Below are 9,601 nucleotides of genomic sequence, written 5' to 3'. Positions count from 1 at the left end.
GTATATGGGCATGTGAGATAGCAGGAGGGCATTGTTCCCCCAAGGGAGAGATAAGGTCAGGGGAGAGTCTCTCTCCACACTTCTAATCAGTTTGTAAATGTATAAAATAGTCCTTTTTAATGAGGAGATTGAGGAGTAGATAACAAGCTGGCTCAGGGTGTAGATTTGGGTGTGGACAGTACGGACACACCCCCACCAACACTGTGGGAGTACTGTGTGTGTTTGGGGGGGTCGGGGTTCCGGGCTGATTAGGTTCCTATCATTGCTAAAACCAAATCTACGCCCTGTGTTTGGCTCTTGTAGTTTTCTGGTACCACTTCAGAAAAAGGCTCCATTTTGTCACTTATAAATAGTAGAATCTCATTAATTAAAAAAAAAAACTGTTATAACTTGTTTATAATTGTTTATGAGTGATTTACAAAGAATAACAACATAATTAATAATCTGATTATAAACCATTCATAAGAGGAGTCTTAATGTAAAGAGGTACCAGTTTTCCTGCTGTTTTTATTGTTAGAGCTGAAATGGTGTTTGAGATGCTTGCCTTGTTTGCCCAAACCTGATGTGTTCTGCGGGCGTCTGTCTCACCCTCCAGTCCTCCTCTCATCTGGATCCGTTCACAGATACCAAACTTACAGGGCATTTCATAGTTAATTTTGAAATGACCGAAAACTTAACAATTAAATGAAATAGAGAGACTTTACACCAACCCATGAGAAAATAGTGTTTTTCTTTATTGCATTTTGCATTCCATGCGACAGAGATAAAGAGGAGAGCAGGTCGGAGGGGGGGGGGGGGGCGGTGGGGGTCACAGCAAGGGTCAGGCAGCACCCAATGCCCCTGTAGCAACTGGGGTTACGGGCCTTGCTCAAGGGCCGAATGGTGGCTTCCCATTGCCAGCCATGGGAGTTGAACAGCAACCTTCTGATGACAGGTATAGGATTCTAACCCACAGAACCGCACACTGTCCCAAGGCATTTTACCTTTTTCCACTGTAATAATTGTCACAAAATGACAAGGATCCATGTGAAGATGCAACAAAAAAAAAAATACCCATAGTCTGGAAATAGGCAGTAGATTGTAGGGCAGGAACAAGCAGCTCAGGGGATTACACCCACGAATGTGAGCAAAAAAACAATAAATCAGGTACACTGGAACAGAACTGAAACATAATAACTTACTACTGGGTAAAGAATGCCGTAAGATACACATCCAGTTCCTGAGCTAGAGACATATTAATATTCTGATGAGGCAGACTGGGCAGACTGGGCGTGGCTGAACTGAGATCTGGCTGCATGCAGGTGTGACAGTACCTCTATGAATCAACCTTTACTTATGAATAATAATAATAATAATAATAATAAGTACCATACATTTAGCGCCTTTCACAATCCCAAGGTTACTTTACACAAAAAAAAACAGTAATCGGTACAGAAGGAAGAGACATAAGAGAAATGTTCAAAGAAAAGAAATGAATTTTATGAATTTGTACTGTGTCTGTTCTTCTAGTATATGAACAACAGCACACATTCACATGCAGATTATTATTCTTATATATCTGCAGGGTTTCTGTACCCCTTCCCACAGCCCCACACAGAAAGAAGGTGATGCCCTTTTCCAGAAGTTTCTGTATTGCTGAAGCACTTTTGTGATAAAGTATCAGAACGTCGGAGCCTTGTTCCAGCCAAAATCCCCATGATTCCCTCATAGTGGTTCTGCATGACTTTGGTCTCATGAGGTCATTTGTGTGCTTGTGCAGCCAATTACAGTCCATTCAGAGGACTACTGGACTGGCTCAGTACTGGTTATTTTTTACGTTGTTTAAGTAGTTAGAAGAAGGGTGCTTTTTGCCTTTGAATGAATATATTTAGGAATATATTTATGTAATCGTGCATTTGCAGTACCATTCAAAAGTCTAGACACATTTCCTCTTAATGCATATTTCTCTATTTTAGCTGTATTGTAGTAAAAGGCCTCAATATAATTAAGTAATACGGATCAAATATTGAAACTACGAATGGAAGTGTTCTGATGCAAACTCTCCAAAATAGTCCCCTTTCGGTTTAATGACAGTACTGTAGGCTCGTGAGATTCTTTCAACCAGGTTCCAGACGTAGCCACCTGCAATGCTTCTCCAGCAGACCTGAAGAAGCTTCCACAAGTTCTGGGCACAAGTTGGCTACCTTGCTCTTATGCTTCCATCCAGCTCATGTTAAACCAGCTCTGTCGGGTTTAGGTTGGGGGATTGTGGGGGCCAGGTCTTCTGTCAGAGCACTCCATCTCTTTTTTGTTTACAAAATCATACTTACTACTTAACTTTGAGGTGAGCTTAGCACTGTTATCATGTTAAAAATCAAATGATTTTTGGTACTGTAGGTGTGTCCAGAATTTTGACTGTATTTCAGCATATGTACGTAATTAATGGAACAAATTTCAATTCATTGGGCTTTGCCGAGACAACAAAATATTATAATAGACCTTAAAGCTGAGGCCTTGTTTTTATTACCTATCCTGCCCTCTGCCATAACCACAAATCCAGGAGGGCTGTGAGTCACAATGAGCTAGGACAAGGTACCATTGTGCAATTTACAAAAGGTGTAAGGCTGAGGCTTCAGTGCTACCCAATGAGCTGGCCCACTTCATTATATGTAAAAATACATTGTGGCAGACATAATACTATTACTGTACCTTATCCATTGAAGTTGTAGATACAAAGGTCTACTTTAGGGTTACTACAGTCTAAAAATATCCCAGGAAGGTGTGAAGTTAATTACATCTTGACGAGGTCAAGTCCATCACAGAGCAGTCACCTGACATTTTAAAAAGTTCTTGTGCTGATGAAGAAAACATCATGAATTACAGTCAAACCAAAATGCAGTTTGGGGTTACATAACCAACACTGCAAGGGTTCTCACAGGAATAACATTACAGTCTTCAGAATCATGCTACATTCATTATGGTTTTTCATTTAGGCTGATCTGTGAGATATTAGGAGTACAATGCAAAACTTCACTGTCTGCGTCAGCATATTTAGTTGTAATTAATCATCGTTTTATGAAACTCACATGGACAAAACTATTGTGGATTACAGATAGACAAGCACAGTCATGGCTGATTAAAGGTCAGCATAATACAGGAAGCATCTGGAGATGTTTTAACGAATAAGCAAATTCACTCAGATTCTCAGAAAATCTGTTATTCAGCGCAACTTAGTCAGCCTTGGCTGAACAAATCTGTGAAACAGAATGAATCAGAAACCAGCTCTCAAAACTTAATTTTATAAAATGTGATATCATATCATGTTGGTGTTTTGAAAGTTTTGTTTCCTGCTGCTAGATTCATAGATTTGCTTAAAACAACCACTTGAGGTTTTAAAGTATAAAATGCTGGGTAAGTGAGTCCTTCCCCATGGACAAAAAGAAAAAAGAATTGATCGCCTGTAATCAACAAGACAAAAAAAGTCTTTAACTTTCATAGTATTTGATATTTACAACAAAATATTACGACACAATATTTACAACAAAATAAATGCACTTTCCAATTATTAGTTATTCAATGCACAGTGTGATCATGAGCCTCCCAACATGGAAAAGTCGCTGTTCAATCCAATCTCAGTGACCTGCACAGTGCAGCGGTAAATCAGTTGCATTGTACTCTCAGGTCTTCCGGGCTATCAACTCAGTTCCTGCCCTGGCTATGTGTATGCTACTAGTATGCTCCCTCTGAGTGTTTGAGTAAGGTAAACAGGGTATTACATATAGCGTGTGATTATCAGCATGCATGATCGCAAGTGCCCTGATATGGATGTCTCTTTCATGACCTGTTTGGGTATACAGTAGGGACATTTCAGTCCATTACCTTTCGTGGGACTTGAACCAGTAGCCCGTAGAGTGCTAATACTACATCTTTTGTGGTTTACACCACCCTGACCTACAGGTTATGCATAAATGCAATGTCTGCACAATATAGCAATTTAAGACCATGGTGTAATTTTAAGCCAGTGATTTAAGACAAATGGATATGCTATACATTACAGTGGACGTGACTCAATAATGTTATACACCTTTAGAATAAGAAAACACTTAAGACTTTTTTGCAACTAGCCAGCTGGGCTAGTTCAGTTAAAAAGGAACTAAGCCAAGAAACAACTAAGAGACTAAATAAATGGGAAATCATGTGGCGCAGTACAAGAACCCAGGGTTGGTGTTTGACGGTGATAGATCGTCAGCCTCATCCTTACCGAAGCCTCATTTAATGAAACACAGCTTGGTACTCATGAACACATGAACTTACGAATTAAATAGGGCAGGATTAATCGGGGTAGAATTAAGAGGCGGCTGGAGGTAGTTTTGGATGTGATCCCATAGTGATCCTGCTGGCACATAAGTTTCCTGAAGCCTCATTTCATATTACCGGTAGTTGTTTTGTTGAGCTTTTGGGTTTTCTTTTTGCTAGTTTAGCACTATTTTTTTGAGTTCACCATTTAAAATGGGCCGTGACCCTGTTTTGTGTTGTGATTTCATAATAAAGGTCTAGCTGTAAGTGGCTGGCCTGCACCCCTGTCCTCTTTTCGTGGCTGACCTCCACACCACAACTTTTCAACACAGTATCCAAATAAATGTCACAGCTGATTCACTGGGGTCTTTGTTTCAGTGAGTGCTGCAAGTTTTCAATACCTGCATGCCTACTTCATTTCACAATCAGGCCAGAATGTGGCAAACACAAAAGAACAGGTGCTTTTTCTTTTTCAGTATGGGTTGACTTTATCCAGCTACTTAATTTCCTTACATAATTTTAAGCATGTTTTGCCAAGAGGTAAATTTGTCCTTGTGTTCGCCAAACATTTATCTTTTCAAAACTTTCATTTGGATAAATTCCTCCAATCAATGGAACCCGACAGTACGTCGATTTCACTTAATGGCTCGTTTTTAACTGCGAGAGGAAACTAGAGAAAACATGTACAACCCAGGCAGAAAACTGAAGAAGAACAAACCCAGGGATGGGAATCAAGCCCAGCTGCCTGGGGGTACGAGGTCATGATGCTGTCCTGTGGTTCTCCACGGTACCAGAATAGTGCTTCGATTTATCTACAGCTTGACCAGACGAGGACATTATCCTTAGCCTCTTCATTTTGATTTTTATTAAAAGCTGCACCTGAAATACTCTGGACATGGTGCAGGGTCACAGCAGCCTTATCAATCATTCCATATGAAATTATTAATGCAAATTATATATTATTATTGTTTTATGAATATGTGCTTCTTAAACACTCAGGGCAACTACTTTTGAAATTACATATGGAGAAATATTTCTGATATTCTATGCAGCACATATAAAAATGACCACAGTCATTAGAAAAACAAACAATATTGTTGTGGTTTGAGAGATGCAGGACTGGCCAGGCACTGGGAGAATGAAAGGGACGTGATTAAATCCAAACTAAACAGCGACTGGGAAACGGTAAGATGTGTGCAGGGAAGGGCACAGGCAACAGGACCGGACTGGGGGTGGTGAGACAAACAGGGACTTATATATAAACACCAACGAGGGGCAACAAGCAAGCAAATCATCCGGGCCGTATTAGGGAGGAGATGGGAGGATCAGGCAGACATGACGGGCAGGATATTACAAATATATAAATGAACAACAGAATGCTGTTTCTATACTTCCTTCTTAATTTCTCTGGTCAGTTAACAATTAGCTGCTTACATTTAAAATATTTCCTGGACAAAAAGTGAATTTACAAGGTAGCTTTTGCAAACAAGTTTAAATGGTTATAATCCATTTGACTGTAGAACACTGTACACATTAGATAGATCTCTAGCGAAGCTAAAGAGCACAGAAAAATTCCATTATTCAGCTGGTTTCCTAGGTTATTTTTTCAGATTTGCACATCCCAAAATCAATCTGGCTTTTGGGGTGATTTTGGATCAGTATCAGTTAGGTGTGGTCCAGTATTGGGCTGTCTGGTCAGATGACGTTCAGATTTGGCTGCTATATTTACCCTAATGCATTCCGTTCATAGGCTGACTGTCATTCAATTTAATACTTGGGTGGATCTGGACTACCAGATATGGGCCATCAAAACTGCCACATTTAATTCAGAACTGGGCCACATTCGTGGTGTTATCTGGGTTGAAGCCATGTGCATGTGTTGAGGTAAATCTCTAAAGATGAACAACTGTAGTATTTTTTGATGAAATACAAATATAATTGACTGAAGATGTCGGGAATAGTTAGCTTATGAATTAACTTCAATAATTCTATCATTCTCTGCTAAATGAAGCAAAAGCTTTCACTCTATTTCTTAGATTAAATAAATCTCTGATATCATATAGGTCAGCCATTAACCAATGGAAATGTTGTAAATTAATGAAATGTAGCTCTTTAAGGAGCCAGGGAAAACTTAAGATCTTTTTCTGGAATGGTAGAAGAAAGAGGAAATGGTACATAGAGCATTCTTCTGCAACTCACATTTTCTTCTTTAAGTCTATTAAAGCTCTTGGTTAGTATTGTATTCAGTTTTGCCAACATCTTGTTACTCAGCCTTCATAGTAAAACAAACAAAGCAGAACAAATAAATAAATATATAGCTAGATAGATAAAGAAACATACAAACGCAAGTTACTTTGTTTCTCTATGTCAAATCAAACCAGTCACATGGCTTCTCCTACCACTACTACACCAATGACATCCAGATATACCTCACCTTCCTTTCTGAAGACACCACAGTCTCCATTCACATCTCTGCATGCTTCATGACATTGCAGCCTGGATGTGGTACCATCACCTCCAACAAAATCTCTCCAAGACCAAGCTTGTCGTCTTCCCTGCCAGCCCCACCATCCACCATGACATTACAATTCAGCCTGTATCATCCACACTGTCTCCATCAAGGTCCACCAAGATATTTGGGGTATTGATAGACAACCAGCTCTCTTTTGCTGAGCATATAATAGCGTTCTCTCAATCGGGCAAAATGACTCTGTATAACATCAGGGCATCAGGCCTTTTCTGTCTGAAAATGCAGGTCAGCTTCTAGTCCAGGTACTAGTTACCTCATGACTAGACTATTGCAGCTCTCTAATAGCAGCATTACCAGCATGTGCTGTCAGAACGCTGCAGATCATTGAAAATGTGGCAGCATATCTGGTATTCAGTTAGCTTAATGTCACCCTTGTCTCTCTTCACTGGCTCCCCACTGGTGCTAACATCAAGTTCAAATCCTTGGCGCTGGCCTTCAGACCCATTAATGGACAGGCACCCATCTCCATCAAGAGGCAGTGTAAGACCTGTGTCCCAACTCGCACCCTTCGGTCGGCAAACCAACGCTGCATCACCATGTGAGAAGTATCATAGCAGATGTTTCTCATCTGTGGTTCCCCAATGGTGAAATGAAGGCCTCAAGACCCAGTTGTTCCAGGAATTTCACTACTAGCCTGATACCCCTGTTTGTTTCCTGAATGTTTTTATCATTGTACTCCTGGTCCTTCAATAGTCTTATTAGGTTCTTGCATTGTTAGATGTTGCTGTGTAGCTCCTGCCCCAGTGCTGCTCACACTTGGACCTGGACATTCATTGGAAGCTCAGCCTAGATGCTCTTATGCCTAGTCGACTCCTCGACAGCATGTATGTTTCTAATGTGCTATTTGCCTCACTTGTACATCGCTTTGGACAGAAGCATCTGCTGTACTATAGTAAATGTACATTTATTTTTAATTTTTTTTTTTTTAATTTTTGGTGTAGACTTATATATAACAACACATCGCAAAACACACTTTAAACTCTTTTTTTCCATTGCATAGTGCCCCTTGTCTTCACTAAGCTATATATTCAGGGATATCTCCTGAAAACACAATTAAGGGAACACGGTTAATCTTAAAAAGCTGGTTAAACCTCACTTTACAAATTGAATGTATCAGTCTGCGGTCATTAAGTAGCAGCCCATGCATCAACACTTGTGTTGTGGAAAAAAATGAAACAATTCAACTATAATTATTCATCACATTTATGTCCATGCATATAAGAGATAGGTAACTTGGCAGCATACACATAAGGTGCACTGTAAGACAAATTTTATATATACCTATTTATACAATTTGAAATAATCTTGGAAGTTATATGCAAAACTTCAAAACACTTGACTGTCACTTGATTTACTGACAAATATCTTATTGTCTTGATTCTGTTTGGCATAAATACGTGTCTCATACTCCTAGATGAGAACAAAGAGATGTAAAGCTTTTTATACCCGTTCAGCTGGAGCCTGTGCAATACAGCATAGGGCATAATGCAGGGGAACATCCTGGACAGGATGCCAGTCCATCACAGGCACAGGCTCTGACACACACAGGCTCACACTACGCGGAAATATCTATGCCAGATGACTGAACGTCGTGTCTTTGAGCTGCAGGAAGAAACTGGTAGGAAAACCCAGACGACTCACGGAGAACATGGAAACTCCACGTGCACGCAGCGTTGGGACCTAAACTGTTGAAAGCCTACTGAATAAATATATGGCCAACCACAACTGTTTTTAATGGGCATTGGTGGCTTGCTGGTTAGGGAAGTGCGCTTGTATTTGTAAGATTCCAGCTTCGAATCCACGACTAGCAAGGCACCACTGAGGTACCCTGAGCAGGGTATTGTTCCCCAAGCACTAAATTAGCTGCCCCCTGCTATGTCACGTTGTCATATATGGGTTAAATGCCGGGGACACATTTCGTTGTTGTGCTGTGGTGTGTGAACAATGACAGTCAATCACTAAATTCTAATTAATAAACTGAGAAAACACTTTTAAAACTCATAAGTGTTTTGAGCGACTAAAAGAACGCTTAAGCAATAATACTATATCATAGTTATTTAATTACTGGGATGGTACCAGCCTTCTGCTACCGTATTGGTCCTAGGCTCTTATGTAATGTAAGACGTAATTCATTTATATGGGGGAAATTATAATGTGCATATATATATGTCTTAAAAGTTGTCGGTAGCATATTAAAAATTTTGTTCCCTCCCCGTTATTTACGGAGATTGACATTGGTCCTATTGAGTAGCAGGGATGCTGAAGAATCCACGCCCAACCTGAACAACAGCAGCCTCTCGTCTCCGGTAGTTAGCGCGGCTGGAAAGCTGCTTCTCAGTGACAGCGTGAGAGCGAGGGGGCAGCAAACAGCTTCAGCTGTCTTCAGATACCGTTAGGGTACAATCGTTTCCTTCCTGGTCATGGCATTTACGGATTGTGCAATGGGCGACCGTAAGTATGTCTTGGGTTTTTTTCTTGATAACGTTTTCTGATCCTTGTTTGATGCCGTGGATCCCGAGCCAGCTGTTTTAGACGTGCGTTATGGAAAGCAAAAGCTGGCGCTACTGTGTGAGTAAAAGATGCACAGACAGCGCAAACAGATATGCCTTCCGAGTGGGGGACGGCGACGGAGCGCACCGTACATACAGCCATGTTGTAGTGGTCGTGCTGCAAATGAATTTATGGTTAGGATGAAGATCTTTTGTCTTCCTCAATTGGCCACAGCGCCCCCAAATATAGCGTGGGCTCTGAAACGTAATTAATGCGATTCTTTTTACGGAGCCCGACTGCACGTGA

At 40.5% G+C, this 9,601-nt stretch overlaps 1 protein-coding gene across 3 annotated transcripts in view; it reads left to right on the top strand.

Moving 5' to 3' along the window:
- The first annotated feature begins 8,956 nt into the window (after positions 1-8,956).
- Positions 8,957-9,601, top strand: part of LOC111845161 (TANK-binding kinase 1-binding protein 1) — an 81,719-nt gene continuing 81,074 nt past the window's right edge. For all 3 annotated transcript variants that reach the window (XM_023814357.2, XM_072712469.1, XM_072712468.1), the window contains exon 1: positions 8,957-9,256. The gene's annotated coding sequence lies outside the window, so the exon portion shown is untranslated. The remainder of the gene's footprint in view (positions 9,257-9,601) is intronic.

The sequence above is a fragment of the Paramormyrops kingsleyae genome, chromosome 5 (assembly GCF_048594095.1).
Source record: "Paramormyrops kingsleyae isolate MSU_618 chromosome 5, PKINGS_0.4, whole genome shotgun sequence".
Taxonomy (NCBI): Eukaryota; Metazoa; Chordata; class Actinopteri; order Osteoglossiformes; family Mormyridae; genus Paramormyrops; species Paramormyrops kingsleyae.
Note: the sequence above shows the minus strand (reverse complement) of the source record. Positions and strands in the feature narration are given on the sequence as shown.